Source organism: Rattus norvegicus, chromosome 1 (assembly GCF_036323735.1).
Source record: "Rattus norvegicus strain BN/NHsdMcwi chromosome 1, GRCr8, whole genome shotgun sequence".
Classification (NCBI taxonomy): domain Eukaryota; kingdom Metazoa; phylum Chordata; class Mammalia; order Rodentia; family Muridae; genus Rattus; species Rattus norvegicus.
The window spans coordinates 57,483,863-57,500,050 of NC_086019.1; the positions used below are offsets into that span (position 1 = coordinate 57,483,863).

The following is a 16,188-nucleotide window of genomic DNA, read 5'->3' on the forward strand; positions in this document are numbered from 1 at the left end:
TAAATAAAAATTATTCTTTAAACATGTGTCCATTTTAATAATTCTTGACAGTTAAGACAACTATAAGATTTGGAAGTGTTTGCACATGTGTTGAATGGTGCCTACCACCATGTTTAAAACAGTTTTTCAAAATCTTCCCTATCAGGGTCTGGAGAGATGACTCAGTAACAAAGAACCATTGCTGCTCTTGCAGAGGACCAAGGTTACCCAGCATGCATGGTGACTTACAGTCATCAGTAACTCTAGCCCCAGGATCCAGTGGCCTTTTCTGGCTTCCGTGGGTACTACATATACACATGTGCGCGCGCACGCACACACACACACACACACACACACACACACACACACACACACACAAACACTCATACACAAATTTTTTAAAATTATTTACAAATATTTACAGAGTCCTTCGTCAGTTACCAATTCTTCTGCCATCTCTTCCTTTCCTTAGTCCCAATTATTTTGTTTCGCGCCCTGAGACACACCCAGTCCCTCCCAGGCTGTAGCTCTTGGGAGAGTGGACCCAGAGCCTTGACTGAGCAGCACTTGGGAGCTGGCTCTGGACTCTAGAGTAGAGGTGAGCCTGCCCTGAGGGCAGGAGAGCAGGAGAGCTGACCCTGTGCTCTGCCAAGGGCAGCATTGGGTGGCCTATGGAGCAGCCTGGAGCACTCTCCCTGGGACTGTGGATAAGGGAGAGCCTGTGACTGACCGGTTCATCCATCACAGCCACTTGGGATTGAGTTCCTTGGGTCAGCAGGAGGTTGGAAACACTGACTCCTGTCTTCACAGTCCCTGAGTTAGGTCACAACCTGAGCCAGGGTGTGGTTAATGGTAAGGACCCGAGACAAGACTGTCTTCCATTGCTAATGAATGACTAGAACTCAGGAATTGCACTGGTAATGAATGACTCACCCTCAGTTCCACCCTCCTCACCATTTCATCCCCATATTCCCTGTTAGGAAGCTCCAGCAAATCTCATTTCTAATGAAGTGTGTGGCTACACCATTCCTGGTCTTCCTTTTCCCTCCCCACATACCCTCCCTTTCTCCTTTTTTGTTTTTTGTTTTTTTGACATGAGGTCCTTCAATGACATCCCTGGCTGTCCTGAAATTCATTACATAGGTCAGATTGGCCTTAAACTGGAAGAGCTCCTCCTGCCTCTATCTCCAATGTGCTGGGATTAAAAGTGTGCACCACTACCTCCCAGACCCATTTCAGTTTTCTTCATGAAGCAAAAGCAGCTTGTACAAAGCAAGCACAGATGCCCACTGAGACTAATCGTACCTAGAAATACATTGTTTCAAGTAACTTCTCCTTTTCCTGTGTATTGTGTGATACTTGAGAAAACTTCCTTCTCATAAACTTCAACACAAAAGGTTTTTTTTAAATAGCTTGTAAACTTCAAGTCATAAAAGATGCAATTAATTAGTTAATTTGGACACATAGATTTTCTGAAACATTTTATACAAAAGAAAAAATAGCATGTGTCAAAGTAAAGAGGAAAAAAATATCATGAGGGGTGGGGGTGGTTGAGTGATTCCACATAAAAAAGTAGTCTTCCCAGTATCTATGACCAAAAGTGGCCAAGAGGGAAAAAAGTGCTTCAATTACTCAATAGAAAATTAAAGGGGGTAAGAATGCATGGTTTACAGAAACATCACCAGTCCATAAACATCCAGAAATACCTGGGTGCACGCACAGTGCTGAGATGCCAATTAAAACACACAGATGGTTTTAATCAGCTGGATGGGTGAAGTCAAGTGCTGTACCACACGATGAGCCCTGTGCACCAGTTTGCACTCTGCTGGAGAACTCTGCGTGGATACACACCCAGGAAAGCAATCAACACCGCTTACATATTACACATATGTGCCCTCTTTGTCATTCCATGAGCTGGCCAATCTCTTAGAAGCAGCAGCACATGGGAGAGAGGACCCTGAACCTTGATTGTGTGGAGGTGAGCGGGGCCTGAGGAAATGAGTATAGAAATTCTGCCCCTGACTCCTGCCAATGGCAACACCGGGTGGCCTGGTCAGAGCACTAGACTGGCCATTTAGCCCCAGGGATTTGCCTGGCTCCATCTTCCCAGTCCCGGGATTGGAAGTGTGCACTACCATGCTTGGATCTTCTCTTCTCTTCTCTTCTCTTCTCTTCTCTTCTCTTCTCTTCTCTTCTCTTCTCTTCTCTTCTCTTCTCTTCTCTTCTCTTCTCTTCTCTCTTCCTCCTCCTCCTCCCCCTCCCCCTCCCCCTCCCCCTCCCTCTCCCTCTCCCTCTCCCTCTCTATCTTCATGGTTTATTTTGTAGCCACTGCTGTCCTGGAATGCCCTCTGTAGACCAGGCTGGCCTCAGGCTCACAGAGATCTGCCCGCCTCTGCCCATCGAGTGTTGGGATTAAAGGCAGCTCTAGCCCCACCCAGCTGTTTTGTTTTATTAATATGTGTATTAGAGAGTGAACTCAGGTCTTCAGACTTACAAGGTGAGTACTTTACTGAGTATGCTATTCATTTCCCCAGCTTGCTAAAATGAGCAATTGAATAGATATTTACTATATCATAAAATAAAAATAACTCCATCGCATGGCAATTACACTGTTAGAAATCGGTGGGAAGAGGGCACTGTTTTACATATGACAGTATGTTCATTGTTTGGCCTACGGAGACAGCTGGGTCCCAGTTTAGCTCCTGTCCACAGACAGCGATGTATTGTTTTCGTTGTCTGTAGAGAGAAAATATGGCCTTGCTTAGGATTGGAGATGGAAAAACAAGCCCCATGAGGACGTCGAGGATATGCTGGAATCAGATTTGAGAAGCTGAGTCTGGGCAGTTGACCATTTGTGAAATCATGGTATCCCTTGTACAATGGGGTTTAAAAGCAAAGGATTGGCAGCCATCCAAACATTCCTTAAAGGGGTCTGGCTGAATAAATTATACCTCATTTGTAGAAGGGGATTCTATGCAATCGTTAAGACAGCAGAGCAGCAGTGTGCACTGATGTGCACTTGTCTCCAAAGGAGTGGCTCTGCTGTGTGGGGATGAAGGGAGCCTCATTCAGTACAAGCAGAGCACCAGCGGGGCCTGCCGCCCTTTATGTCAGCACCGAGTTCCCTGTGGGACTCCCTGGTGTTGGCAGTTTGTACGCACACTGTTCCTTATGAGTCCTTTGTTTCTGCTAATTGTATAATGTGTGGTGTGTGTGTGTGTGTGTGTGTGTGTGTGTGTGTGTGTGTATGTGTATGTATGTGTGTGTGATGTGTGTGTGGGTGTGTGTACTCAAAGAATTACCTAATTAAGTGATATAAATTAAAAACTTAATCTACATTGTAGCTTCTTCTAAAAATTAAGTTCATAAGTACGTGGGAAAGCACCCAGCCCATTGAATGCACTCCACAATGGAGAACTCCTATAGTAACAAAGGCAATCACTAAGTCTAAATAGCAGAACAGCTCTAACTCTGTTCTTTAACTTTCCCTCCTCAAGTTACATATTGGAATGGGCCCCTACTTGTCTCTCTTGAGGTGATCCTAGGGTGGTCTGAAAAGCACTGTGTGGTCACATCCCCAAAGTAGCTGGTAAGCTGCTATTATCAAGTGCTAACCAGTCTGTGTGTACTGTTTGCTATTCATAGTCAGAGCACTGCCTTTTCTTTTGCCCAGGGGTTATAGTGTCAACCTCCATTGGAGAAAGCCCTCTGCAGTCCCAGGACCTTCCCACCCACTTCCATCACTGCTGGGTCTCCTCCCCTCCCCTCCCCTGGGATGTCCAATTCTCACTGAGGATTCGCCTCTCTCTTGAGGTTTTCATACTTGTGAATGTCCCGTGGACACTCTCTTGTCCCAAGAGCACACTAGTGCTCAAGTCCTCATTCTGTGCTTCAGCTGCTCTTAGTTACTGAAGCTCTCAGATAACACAGATGCTTCCCACCACACACAACACCCACATTTACATTTAAGATTCCGTCTGTGAAGAAAAATGTCACACAGAGAGAAACTGAAGTTTACCTTATTCCACAGTTAAAACAAATGAAGCAGGATTTAGTCTTCGCCAGCACACAGCTTAATATGCCAGGCTACTGTGTCCAGACTCCTGTGGGTCTTACTCAGCTGTGGGAATTCCACCGCATCCCCACCCCCACCCATCCTACTGATGCACCTTCTGTCTTCGAGTGTGTTCACCCTCTGAAAGCCTGACGTGGGTTAAATTCATAAGGTCTTGGAATCTGACTGGCTGGTCCCTTAGTTTGTCTTGCCTGGTCCTATGTGTCGTTTGCTGAGATTTCTGGACTGTGCTAGCTGCATGCCTTGCTCTCTGCTGCTTGACTGTTACCTTTTTAAGGTAGAATACAGAGATGGAAGACAGAAAGACACAGGAGTCCGACCTTCACCAGATGGGACTGTGTTTATTAGTGCACACAGAAAGGGGCAGCCTCTCTCCTGAGGAAGACTGAGGGGCCTGCCAGGGGGGAAACACTGACTATGAATCCTTATGTGAGTCAGGTATGGGGCTTGGTACTAAGGAAATGCTGAAGCCATAACCCATGTCTCTCCCTCCTGAAACTGTTTGCCCACGGGTGACAGAAAGCCTCTACAGAGCTTCTTTTCTGTGCTGACCCATGAGGTTGAAAAAGTTGTCTGTAGTCCAGGAATCCGGCTGCTCTATTGTTGACTGTGGTTGCAATGTGACCAGATGAGCCTGCTCCTGCATCTGTGATTGTCCTGTAATAAGGAACGGTTACCTAGAACTGTGAGCAGGAATAAACCCACCCCACTCTGCTAAGGAGCTTCTGTCAGAGTGTTTATTCACAGAAAAGAAACAGAGATATGAAAGGAAGATGGAGACACATCGACGAGGGGGAGATCTGACCCAACGCAAACCCAGGAACTACTCCAACATCTGATTCCTTTCTTTTTCTTTCTTTCTTTTTTCTTTTTTCTTTTATTTTTTTTTTGAGTTAAAGACAAATCTTTATTTTTAAACTCTCATCTACCAAATTAGTATTTCCTACCAACTCGGGGAGCAGAGACCTTCACAGGCTTCACGATCTATTGTTTAGTGGTTGTCTTTGTGGGGGCCTTGGCAGCAGCCATTGCTGTCTTCTTTGATGCCTGCTTAGCCTTTTTTGCTTCCTTGGCAGCTCTGATAGCCTGTTCTCGCTGAGCTTTCCTAACTTCTGGTTTCTGATTCCTCTTGGCCATTATATCAGCCAGAGAAGCACCCGTGATGGCCTGCTGGAATTTGACTTCAAGCGGGTTCCTTTCTTTTGAATTTCTTCCAACTGTCCTTCCTTGTGTTTTCTTCTGGACAGGACAGTCCAGTTAATTTGGCGAGGGTTCCTTTGGCAAGGAATGCAGACTCACATTTGGCATTAAGAAACTTGAAATCCTTCCCATCGGTCCTGGCATAGCGCTGACCGTGTCCAGAGTAGATCTTGTACCTGCTAAAACTGCACAGCTCTACCTTCATGGTGACAGATGTCCCTGATTCCTTTCAAACACACCCTCTCTGTGTGCTTTTTCTGATAATGATTTTAAAAAATGCATTCCTTTCTTGGTGTGATTTTAAGTTTAAAATAAACACTGTTGCAAAAAGCCACATAAATTTAGATATTTCTAGCAGAAAATTATCTTGATTTTGAAAGATGTGTTTGATTTACTTTCAATATGAAACCAGCATGAGACTTGATCCCACTGATTACACAGCTGAGGACAGCATAGACTACATAGTGAGATGTGGTCTCAAAAATAAATAAATAAATAAATAAATAAATAAATAAATAAATAAATAAATATTAATTCACAGCTGCATGCTTTATTGTTACCATTATGTTGCTTGAGACTTATTTTTTAAATACAGAGAACTGTGTTTTGACTCTTCCCTCTCTCTTTTTATTTCTTTTCAACTTAATGGAAGATTTCCAATAAAAGATCAACTTGACTTCACATTGCTTTCATTTTCTTTTTACCGTTTCTCTGTTGTCTATTTTGTTCGGTTTCAACTTCTTTCTCTACTCATTAGGTATCAAGAAACTCACAGTAATTGGCCCTGTATTGGAACAAGGCAGAGAATGGATGGGTGGATAGACCGTGTGAAGAAGGGAGGGACTGAGTAATAAATGCTTGGATAGAGGATGAATGGATCACTGGATTGATGGATGGACTGGTGCGTGAGTTGGTGTATGAATGAATGGTGGATAATGATACATTGATGGATGGATGGATGGATGGATGGATGGATGGATGGATGGATGGCAGATGGATGGATGGATGATGGATGGATGATAAATGCATGGATGTGTGATGGAAAGATGGATGATGGATGGATTGATGATGAATGGAAGGGTAGTGGATGGAGAGGTGGATAGATGAATGGTCAGGGAGTGTAATGGTTACTACTGTTTGCTAACTGCATGGGATATAGAATCACTTAGGAAAGAACATTCTGGAAATATCTGTAAGGAGTTTCTAAACTGAGTTAACAGATATAGGAAGACCATGTAATAATGTCCTGAGATTCCTAAGATGAATTAAAAGGGAGAAAGCTAGCTGAGTGCTCACATTCATTAACTCTGATTCCTGAATGTGGACACAATGTGAGCAGCTCCCTAACCTGGATGATGGAAGAGGGATGGGTGGATGCTTCCCTTTCTATGATGGACTGTAGTCCAAAACTGTGAGCCAAAACAAATCTGTCCTTAAGTGGCTTTTGTCAGAACACAGAGGAAAGTAAACAAACAGACACAGGCCCAGAAATAAATGCAGTTTCCTATTTTATGCTTCTTAGTGTGTGTGGTCAGGTTGCTGATAGTGCCAGCATGCCACAGTAGCATGTCTTTCTGAGGGACTTGGGTTTACTACCATTGACAGTGTTCAGCAAAGACCCCAGCAGGCTCATTGTAACCAAGAATCTGAGCAAGGAAGGTCTTTAGCCTTCCAGGCCTCTAGCTCCTGAGGCCTAAAGTCTGCTGAGCAATTTCTTTGACGAAGGAAAGAATATCTTCTAAGAAAAACCCTGACTTTTCCAGTCTGGGCATTTATTTGACTTGTGGCAGTGCAGGTTGTTTTCAGGCTGTACACGTATATTTCAAGACAGTGAATCCCATGAGATTCCTCTCTGACAGAGGAAAGAGCTTTATCAGAACTGAAACAGAAGCTGTGCACAGGACTCCCCTGCCTGCTTAGCCTTGCTTCAGGGTGCAGGACCGTCAGGAAAACACAGGCCAGCTGGGGCAGCTCCACTGGGATGGCCATCATCCCGGGCACTGTCTGCTGGCTTGTCTCAGGCCAGGCCTTGGGTGTTCTACCTGCCTGGGACTGCTGCAGGTCACAGTGATGCCCACGGCTTCAAACCCATAGGAAAGGAGCTCAATGAGTGGCCTCCTGCAGAACACAGATGCTGCCTCTGCCCTGGAGAGCAGGCTCCCTTCTGAGCCTTCTGTCTGGCTTGTGCTGAGCTCTGGGAGGGGAAACTGTCAGAAGGCTTTTTTTTTTCCTGAAGCCTCAAACAACTGATTCAGCTTTTTTTCTGATGTTTTTGTTACTAAAAGATCAAAGTCTCCATTTCAGCCAAAGCCCTTCCTGGGCTGGGTAAAATCCTGTGAGGAGAACATTCCTCTGAGAAACAGTGAGTCGCCTGTGGGAAAGGCAGTTTCTTGGGCCAGGTGACAAAGGACCACTCCCTGGGCCCTCTTGAAGCCCACAAGTTGATTACATTTGCTCTGGTTCCTCAGTGATGCATCAGTTGCCAGCTGTGTCTCCTGCAGTCTAGGAACTGGAGCTCCCTGTGTTTGAAGTTAAGGAGTCTGAGGCCCTTTGAGCACTTTCTCCACCTTGGTCTCCAGATGTCAGAAGAGAAAACCCTGGCCAGCATGGTTTCTCTGCAAGTTAATGAAGTCATTGATGTCTCCAACCGAGAGAGCAGCAGTGTTTCCCTCTAGGAATGCTGCAGTGGCTGGCATTCACCCAACTTTGCATTGCCATCAAAACCACAGCTAGAACTAACAATGAAGAAAACCCATGAGCATCTAGCATAGAGCAAGCCCCAAGCCCAGTAAAGAATAACAGTCATTGTTCAGGAACATTTAGGGACTGTGTGCATATCTTATAAAACCAGGCACTCCAAATAGACATCAGCATGTGGACCACAGAACTAAGTGAGACACAAAAATGGAATTCCATTAAGTGGGATGTCATAACAGTGGTTCAACCCTCTTGAACCCTGCAGGTCAGTTTTGAAAGTACCTTGGTCCATTATGGCACGGGAATATGTACCACCAGAGAGAGCCAAGCCAACTTTTTCTCCTTATCTGCTCCCACATAGTAAAGAGCCAGTTTGAACATGTTTCTTAAAACCATCACCTGTGTGTGGAGATAGACAAGTCATTAGCAGGAGCCTGCTAGGCCTCAGCTCTTCTTGACCTGCTGAGGAAGTGAGTGCTCCATATCCTGACTCACATGCTCCCCAGCAGCTCAACACCTTCCCTCACACTGAAGACTTCAATTTGGCTATTCAAAGGTCCTTGAAGATTGAGAAGTCAGTCTCCAATGGAGGCTATAGCATTCTCCACAGCAGACTTTCATGTCAGTATTACTACTTTGTATGAAGAATTGTTTCCATCTTCCAAATGAGGAAGCAGTGATGGTCAAAAGGTAGAGAAATCGAGTCATCCCCAAAGCCTGCTTAGATTGGGCTCTACATACACACAAATGTGTGCATGAACACACACGCACGCACACACACACACACACACACACACACACACACACACACACACGAACGCACGCTCACCAACTACCCAGGGCATTTCTGCAGTCACCTGACCAGTGAGAGGAGACAGTTTTACACACACCCCACCCCAACACCCGCACACCACCTTCACCTGGACCCTGGCCCCACTTTTTGTACTAGTTACCACTCAAGGTGCTGTGCTGACAGACTCCGAGGGCTCGTTGGGTCTTTCTGACACTGAGGAAATCATTTAAGTGCTCACTTCAGTTGACCACAATGTCAGTTGTTGATTCTCTAATATTTTGCTTACTGCATCAGTTTTTTATTCCTGCTATAAGAATGTCCTGTGAGACCCAGTTGCTGCTCAGATCACAATATCTGCAGATGCCACCACTGCCTTTTTGAAGATACTGACAAGCATCCCACTGAGACCCTGTTTCTGGGGCCCTAAGCTGACAGAGTTCCCAGTATCAGGATCTCTCACCTGGGACATCAGGTTAAATCACAGGGCGCATTAGAAGCCAGACATTCTATTCCCACCATTTTCCCTGACACCTGCCTAGGAATTAGAACATATGGCAGCAGACTTGTACTGTGAGACATCCCCTATCTCCAGAAATCAGAAAAAGATATCCCTACTTCTGCAGTGAGGCCATAGTTTCCTCTCTTCCAAGACACCACCACACAGTATGTCTCTGCTGCTGGGTCCTGAATGATCCTTGAAGCCACAGTGATGCATTTGCCTCTCTGTCTGTCCACAGCTATAATAACTTCTATGAAAAGTTCTTCACTCCCCAGAGATCCATTTCAGTGTCCCTCCCGACGACTCCCCATTCAAAACCTTTCACCTATTCCTTTAAAATCTCCATAAATGTAGAGGTTTAAAAACAAGAATAGTTTATACTTTACAGTCCTGGTAGAATGAATGATGAAATCAAGTCAATAGTGACTGTATTCCTAGATCTCTCTCCCACCTCACTCCCCCCTCTCCCTTTTTCTCCCTCTCCTACCTGCTCTCTCTCTCTCTCTCTCTCTCTCTCTCTCTCTCTCTCTCTCTCTCTCCCCTTCCTTCCTTTGTTCCCACCATTTTTCTGTAATGTCCATACTAAATGCGATGTTTAATTTTGATGGTCCTTTTGACAGGATGTAGACTCACTTAGGACGCACACTTCTGGCCAACTTCTATGGATGTATCCAGAGAGGCTTAACTGATGAGAGAAGACTCCCTTCTTCCAATGAATGCAGCAGCATTCTATGAGTTAGGATCCCACCCTGAAGGAGAAAAGGAGAGGGAAAGAGAAGAACACCAGCACTCCATAGCCACTGTTTTGTGACTGCGGTCACCATCTGCCCAACCACTTTATGCTCCCATCACAGCGCCTTCTCTTCTAGACTGTGTTTCCTCAAACCATGAGCCAAAGCAAGCCCCCTCCCTTCCCTCAGCTGCCTTGGGCCATATTTCGTAATGAGAAAATAACTATACTCCAAGCAGTGATATATGGCTCAGCCACAACCCAGTCCCAGTCATTCACTTCTTTTTTTAATCCCCCCCTTTTTTAATCTTTTTAAAAATTTCGTTCTTATTTACATTTCAATTGTTATTCCCTTTCCTGGTTTCCAGGTCAACATGCCCCTAACCCCTCCCGCTCCCATTCTATATGGGTGTTCCCCTCTCCATCCTCCCTCCATTACCACCCTCCCCAACAATCCCATTGACTGGGGGTTCAGTATTGGCAGGACCAAGGGCTTCCCCTTCCACTGGTGTCCTTTCTAGGCTATTCATTGCTACCTATGCAGTTGAAACCCAGGCTCAGTCCATGTGTAGTCTTTGGGTAGTGGCTTAGTCCCTGGAAACTCTGGTTGGTTGGCATTGTTGTTCATATGGGGTCTTAAACCCCTTCAAGTTCTTTCAGTCTTTTCTTTGAATCCTTCAGTGGGGATCTCGATCTCAGTTCAGTGGCTTGCTGCTGGCATTCGCCTATGTATTTGCCATATTCTGAATGTGTCTCTCAGGAGAGATTACATCCAATTCCTGTCAGCCTGCACTTCTTTGCTTCATCCATCTTATCTAGTTTGGTGACTGTATATGTATGGGTCACATGTGGGGCAGGCTCTGAATGGGCGTTCCTTCAGTCTCTGATATAAACTTTGCCTCCCTATCCCCTCCCAAGGGTATTCTTGATCCCCTTTTAGGTAAGCGCTCTACCACTGAGCTAAATCCCCAGCCCCTTGATCCCCTTTTAAAGAAGGAGTAAAGCATTCACATTTTCGTCATCCTTCTTGAGTTTCATGTGTTCTGTGCATCTAGTCTGGAAGCTGAGGAAGGGAACACGGACATCGTCTCAGTTAGGGGTTTACTGTTGTGAAGAGACACAACACAACCAATGCAGCTCTTATGAGGACAACATTAATGGACACAGGATTGCAGGTTCAGAGGTTCAGTCCAGTATCATCAAGCTGGGAGCATGGCAGCATCCAGGCAGGCAAGGTGCCAGAGAGAGTGAGAGTTCCACATCTTTATCTGAAGGCTGCTTGGGGAAGATTGGCTTGCATGTGGATAGGAAAAGGGTCTTAAAGCCCATGCCCACAGTGACACACCTGCTTTAACAAGGCCATGCCTCCTAATAGTGCCACTCCCTGAGCTAAGCATATACAAACCATCACAGACATCTTGCAGGTGGGTGGCACTGTTCTATCAGACAGAAGTCTCAGCTCCCATTAATATATTGAGATCAACCCTGGATAGGGCACAGAGCCCTCCACAAATCCTTTGACTCAGGGAAGCATCATATGAATGAGATTTGTTTTCAGAAGCACACATGACTCTCCAGGCCTCACTTCCATCCAGGTCCTAGGGAGTCTCCAGGGCTAAATTCTGTCTCTTCTTTTGCAGAAGAAAAATAAAATAAAAATTCACACTTCACAATACAGCGAATAGCAAAAATGGTGAAAGGTTTAAATACAACAGATTAGTACCTGAGCATGAGGATTGACTTTATATGGAAAGTGTTTGGGTGCAGTGCAGTATCCTCTTACATCTACGTGGTGGCCTGTATGTCAGGGAGATGTGTGTGTGTGTGTATGTGTGTGTGTGTGTGTGTGTGTGTGTGTGTGTGTGTGTGTCTCCATCCCCTTTTGCCCCTTGTATCTATATTATCTGCACCTCAGTGCAAGAGAGTGTAGAAGCCAGAAGTCACCCCGGCTGCTGTTCCTGAGGTAGGTCCTCAACCTTATTTTCAAGACAGGCTCTCTCACTGGCCTGCAGCTGGCCAATTATCTGGGCTGGATGACCAGTCGCTCCCAGGCCTTTGGTATGCCAACCCATAATATCAGATTAAAGGCCTATGTAGATGGCTGGCTTCTTATTTATAGATTGACTGATTTTTGTATGAATACAAGAGATAGATTTAGGCCATATATTTGGAGGACCACTGGCTATTTCCTTACTGAGGTTTCGATTTTTTTTATGCTTTATTAGGGTGTCTGGTTTTATTTATTGTGGTAGTTTTTATGTTCTTATGTGGAATATTATTGTTTTGATTATTTACATGTGTAATTTTAGCTCCTGTATTGCTACATCTTTTTCACTATTTGATTCCTACTTTTTAATGTTATTTTTAGACAGCATCAGTACTGATCAAATGTCTACACAGAGTGACGAGGAGTTACCACTCCATATCCCCAAGCCCAGTATCACTGAGGAGGGAAACGTTCACCCCAATACAAAGTATTGAGGACAATTGGGCAAGGGAGCCACGCCAATGTCCACCACTGGCTCACAGGCACCCCGGTGTCTGTCAAAGTTCTCCTAAAGTACAAGCAGTGGTTCCAGCAAGCTATGACGGAAGCAAATATATAGAGAAAGACCAACCACCTGAACATCATCTCGCTCCTCCAAATCATTGAGAGCAAACCTAGAATATACCTCATAATGGAGCTGGTGGAAGGCCAACAGAGAGTCAGAGTCAGAGGAGGACCAGGCCAGGGAAATATTTGAACAGATATTATCAGCAGTGAGCTACTGCCATGGGCCTGGTATAGTTCACAGGGACCTCAAACCGGATGATATTATGATCGATAAAACGAAAAGGTCAAAGTCCTCGAGTTTGGTCTTAGCACCCAATTTCAACTGGGACAAATGCTAACCCAGCACTGCTGTGCGTACTCTTTTTGTGCCCCTGAACTCTTCCTTGGCCATCTATAAGACGGGCCAAAGAATGACATGTGGACCATAGGAGTGGTCTTGTGTTATATGGTGGTGGGAAAGTTCGAATTAGATTCACTGATCATCCAAGAGCTTCAAAGACAAGCTGTGGCAAGAGTGTATCCTTCCTCATGTGGGGTTTCAGAAAAGCTGGAGGACCCCCTTAGTCTGTTACTGAGAGTAATTCCCAGCTATAGATCAAGAGCCACAGAGGTGATGAAACACTCCTGGTTGAAAGAATACTGGAAGGGTTTCCCAAGTCCTTATGGAGAACTACTCCCCCTCACACCAGACCCTGCAATTTTGGATGCGGTGGAATGTATTGGATTCCAAGCCTCTGTAATAAAATACTCTTTAATGAAAAGAAAATATAATGAGGCAATGGCAACTTATTGCTTCCTACAAGAGCAGGCTCTCCAAGGGTATGGTTGCATAGCCCAGGCACAGCAAGTGAGTTCAGTTACAGCCCCATTTCCCTAGCCTTGATGCTGCTGCTGCTTTCAGATTACAACTAAAGAGGAGTGGAATTGTGCTACTTCTTGTCATCTTGCTACTGTCATCCTCCCATGGTCAAGGTCTGGCTATGGCCAGAAGGCTACTCCAAGAGGAGGCAGAAGATCCATTGTCCCTGGTCTTCTCAGGCCATTCCTGAAGACACCTACACAGAACCACTATCACAAATGTGCCATGAGTATCCCATGCCTTCAACCAACAAGCATCTTCACTGAGAAAAGTAGCAGTAAGAAAATAAGACAATCTACTCTCCCACAGAGCCCCAGCAGAGGATGAGCCCATCCTGAGCAGGGTCTGGCCCAGAGGATTTAAGGGGTGGACCAGGAATAAAGGAAATGCCCTGATAAAGCTGTGTTGCTGCTTGCCAAGGAGAAAGAAACCTCGCCTGGGGGAGAACAGCAACTAGCCCTGGAAATGAGCCACAGGGAGAGTCCAGAGTACAAGCAGCAGGCACAGCCCAGGTACCTTTGTGCTTTGTCCTTTCCAGTTTGCTCTATGCTGGTCCTTCCTCTGTCTCTGGTTTCCATTTTCCCCATAATTCTTACCTTGTTCCTTCTCTAATTTCTTTATGATGTTTCCCTAACAAAAAGCCTTCTCCCTCTTCTTGATTTCTCCTCTTCCCAGCAGGGACTCAATATAAATGATGTGTATGCCACTCTACAGAATTGTCTTGCTGCCCAATCCCTTTACATGGACTCTATCTCCCCCTTAGGACAATAACTCCCAAAGGGTGATGACTAGAGGGTCATGGGCTCATAGCCTCATCCTTGGGCTACTGGTCCTAGCACATGTGGTCATTAATTACAAGTGCCTCAGAACAGATTCTTATCTTTTCAAAAGTAACATCACATTTCAGTAAGTCTCAAAACTAATAACAAGGTTTGTCATTGAATAAGTATCAACAGCCTAGTTTGCTGGTTATTGTTGATGGTCAGAATCGTGCATGCATGCATAGTTTTGTGCATACTGATTTTTTGTTCCTAAGACCTAGTGATATATAGGATTTTATAGGTAACATTTCTAAATAATTTCTTTCAAAGATCTCAACTGGGAAGTAGAAAAGGAGAAATAATAAAATAGTAAGGCAATCAAAGCCCCAAATAGTAATCTAAGAATTCTAACTCATTATTTTTTTTTTATTTTTTGGCTTGCAATAAATTGTCTTGTCTCTTTCACAGTGCCATCTGGAAATTCTGTCATGTCCTGAGTATAAACAGGAGGTGACATCAGAGACATGGCCAAGGAAAAGACACCAGCTGAAGCTACATCAGCAACAGGAGTAGAAGCAACAGCACCAGCAGCATTAGCAGTAGCAGAAGGAGGAAGAGTAGGAGGAAGATGAGGAGGAGAAGAGGGGGGAGCTGGAGGAAGAGAAGAGGAGGAGGAAGAGAGGAGGAGAAGGAGGAGAAGGAGAGAAATGTGGAGGAGAAGGAGGAGGAGGAAAAGGAGGAAAATGTGGAGAAGAAGGAGGAGGAGGAGAAGGAAGAGGAGGAGAAGGAAGAGGAGGAAGATGAGGATGAGGAGGAGGAGGAGGAGGAGGAGGATTTTGCTTCCTTTTCCCTGAGAGAATTGAAAATGACTTCTTGTGGATACACATACTCTGCTGAGCACTGTTTATGAGAACGACTTAACAGAATATTAACCATTCATAGAAGACATGTCAATATTCCTGAGAGGGTTCACCCATGGAAGATAGAGTCCGATGGCAGAGGCAAGCTGTGTGGAATGTTCTTAATGAGGAAGACCTTCTCAAAGCTGATGGTGTAATAGGTCTGAAGGAGCATTTTGTGGGAGTCAGGGTCCCATCCCCCTCTGTCAGGGCACACAGAGCTCCTAGCCTTACATCATGCCTAAGAGATGACATGGAATATTGGCTTCTCTGGTCCCCACAGGGTCCTGGATTGCTTGGTTCCCCCTCATTCCTGGTCTACCCTGTACCTCATGGTGTCTGGAGCTTCTATGGCCTGAAATTACATCAATGATTCACTGGAGCTGGACCTGAACCCAGATCACAGGGATGCCCTGGGCACTGAGGACATTAAGAGCAGCAGACACCATCTCCTCCACTGCTTCTGACTCCGCTCCACAAGCCAAGGCAGCTCCCACATAGTAGGCATCCAGCCTAACTCCCAGCAGGGAGAGTGTGAGATGTCTGTGGATGAACCCACAGCGACTGCATGATTGCGTGGGAAGATAACTGGCAGCGTCTGGAACAGCCTCACTGTACTGATAACCTGACCCAGTAACATGCCCCATTTACACATCTCCTACCTGTGGCTTGTGTAGGGTCCTCAGGGCAGATCCTAAAGTCCATCATGGCTGAACAGCAAAAGTTTGCACATCATTGCAATATGGAGGCTACTCTCAGCTGATGGGACCCACACAGACTATGGAAAAGTTTGTTTAAGTGAAAGTTGGCCGTCCTTGAACTCTCCAGTCTTCCAGGGTAGTGTGTGGTGAACATATCCAGAGCCATTCCTGAAAAACATAAGTGCCAAAATTCAACAATAAGGAGAGAATCCTGCACTGGAGGGAATCACTTGGCCCATTGAGGACACAAAGACATCCTATGCCATGGCATGGAGGCTCCCAAGAACTTCTAGGATGAATGTGAGGCACACAAGAGACCACAGGCATTCCTGGGAGAACATTAAAGTATCTGGAATTATCAGAGACCCTAAGGTAGGTTGGGGAAGATATGGAGCTGATGCATGCTGGGATGCTTGGAGGAGACAGCCTGAGGCAACATAG

At 45.4% G+C, this 16,188-nt stretch overlaps 1 pseudogene; it reads right to left on the minus strand.

The window, feature by feature from the left end:
* Positions 1–4,897: 4,897 nt before the first annotated feature.
* LOC134484869 (large ribosomal subunit protein eL24-like) lies at positions 4,898–5,465 on the minus strand (annotated as a pseudogene).
* Between the last annotated feature and the right edge of the window lie 10,723 nt (positions 5,466–16,188).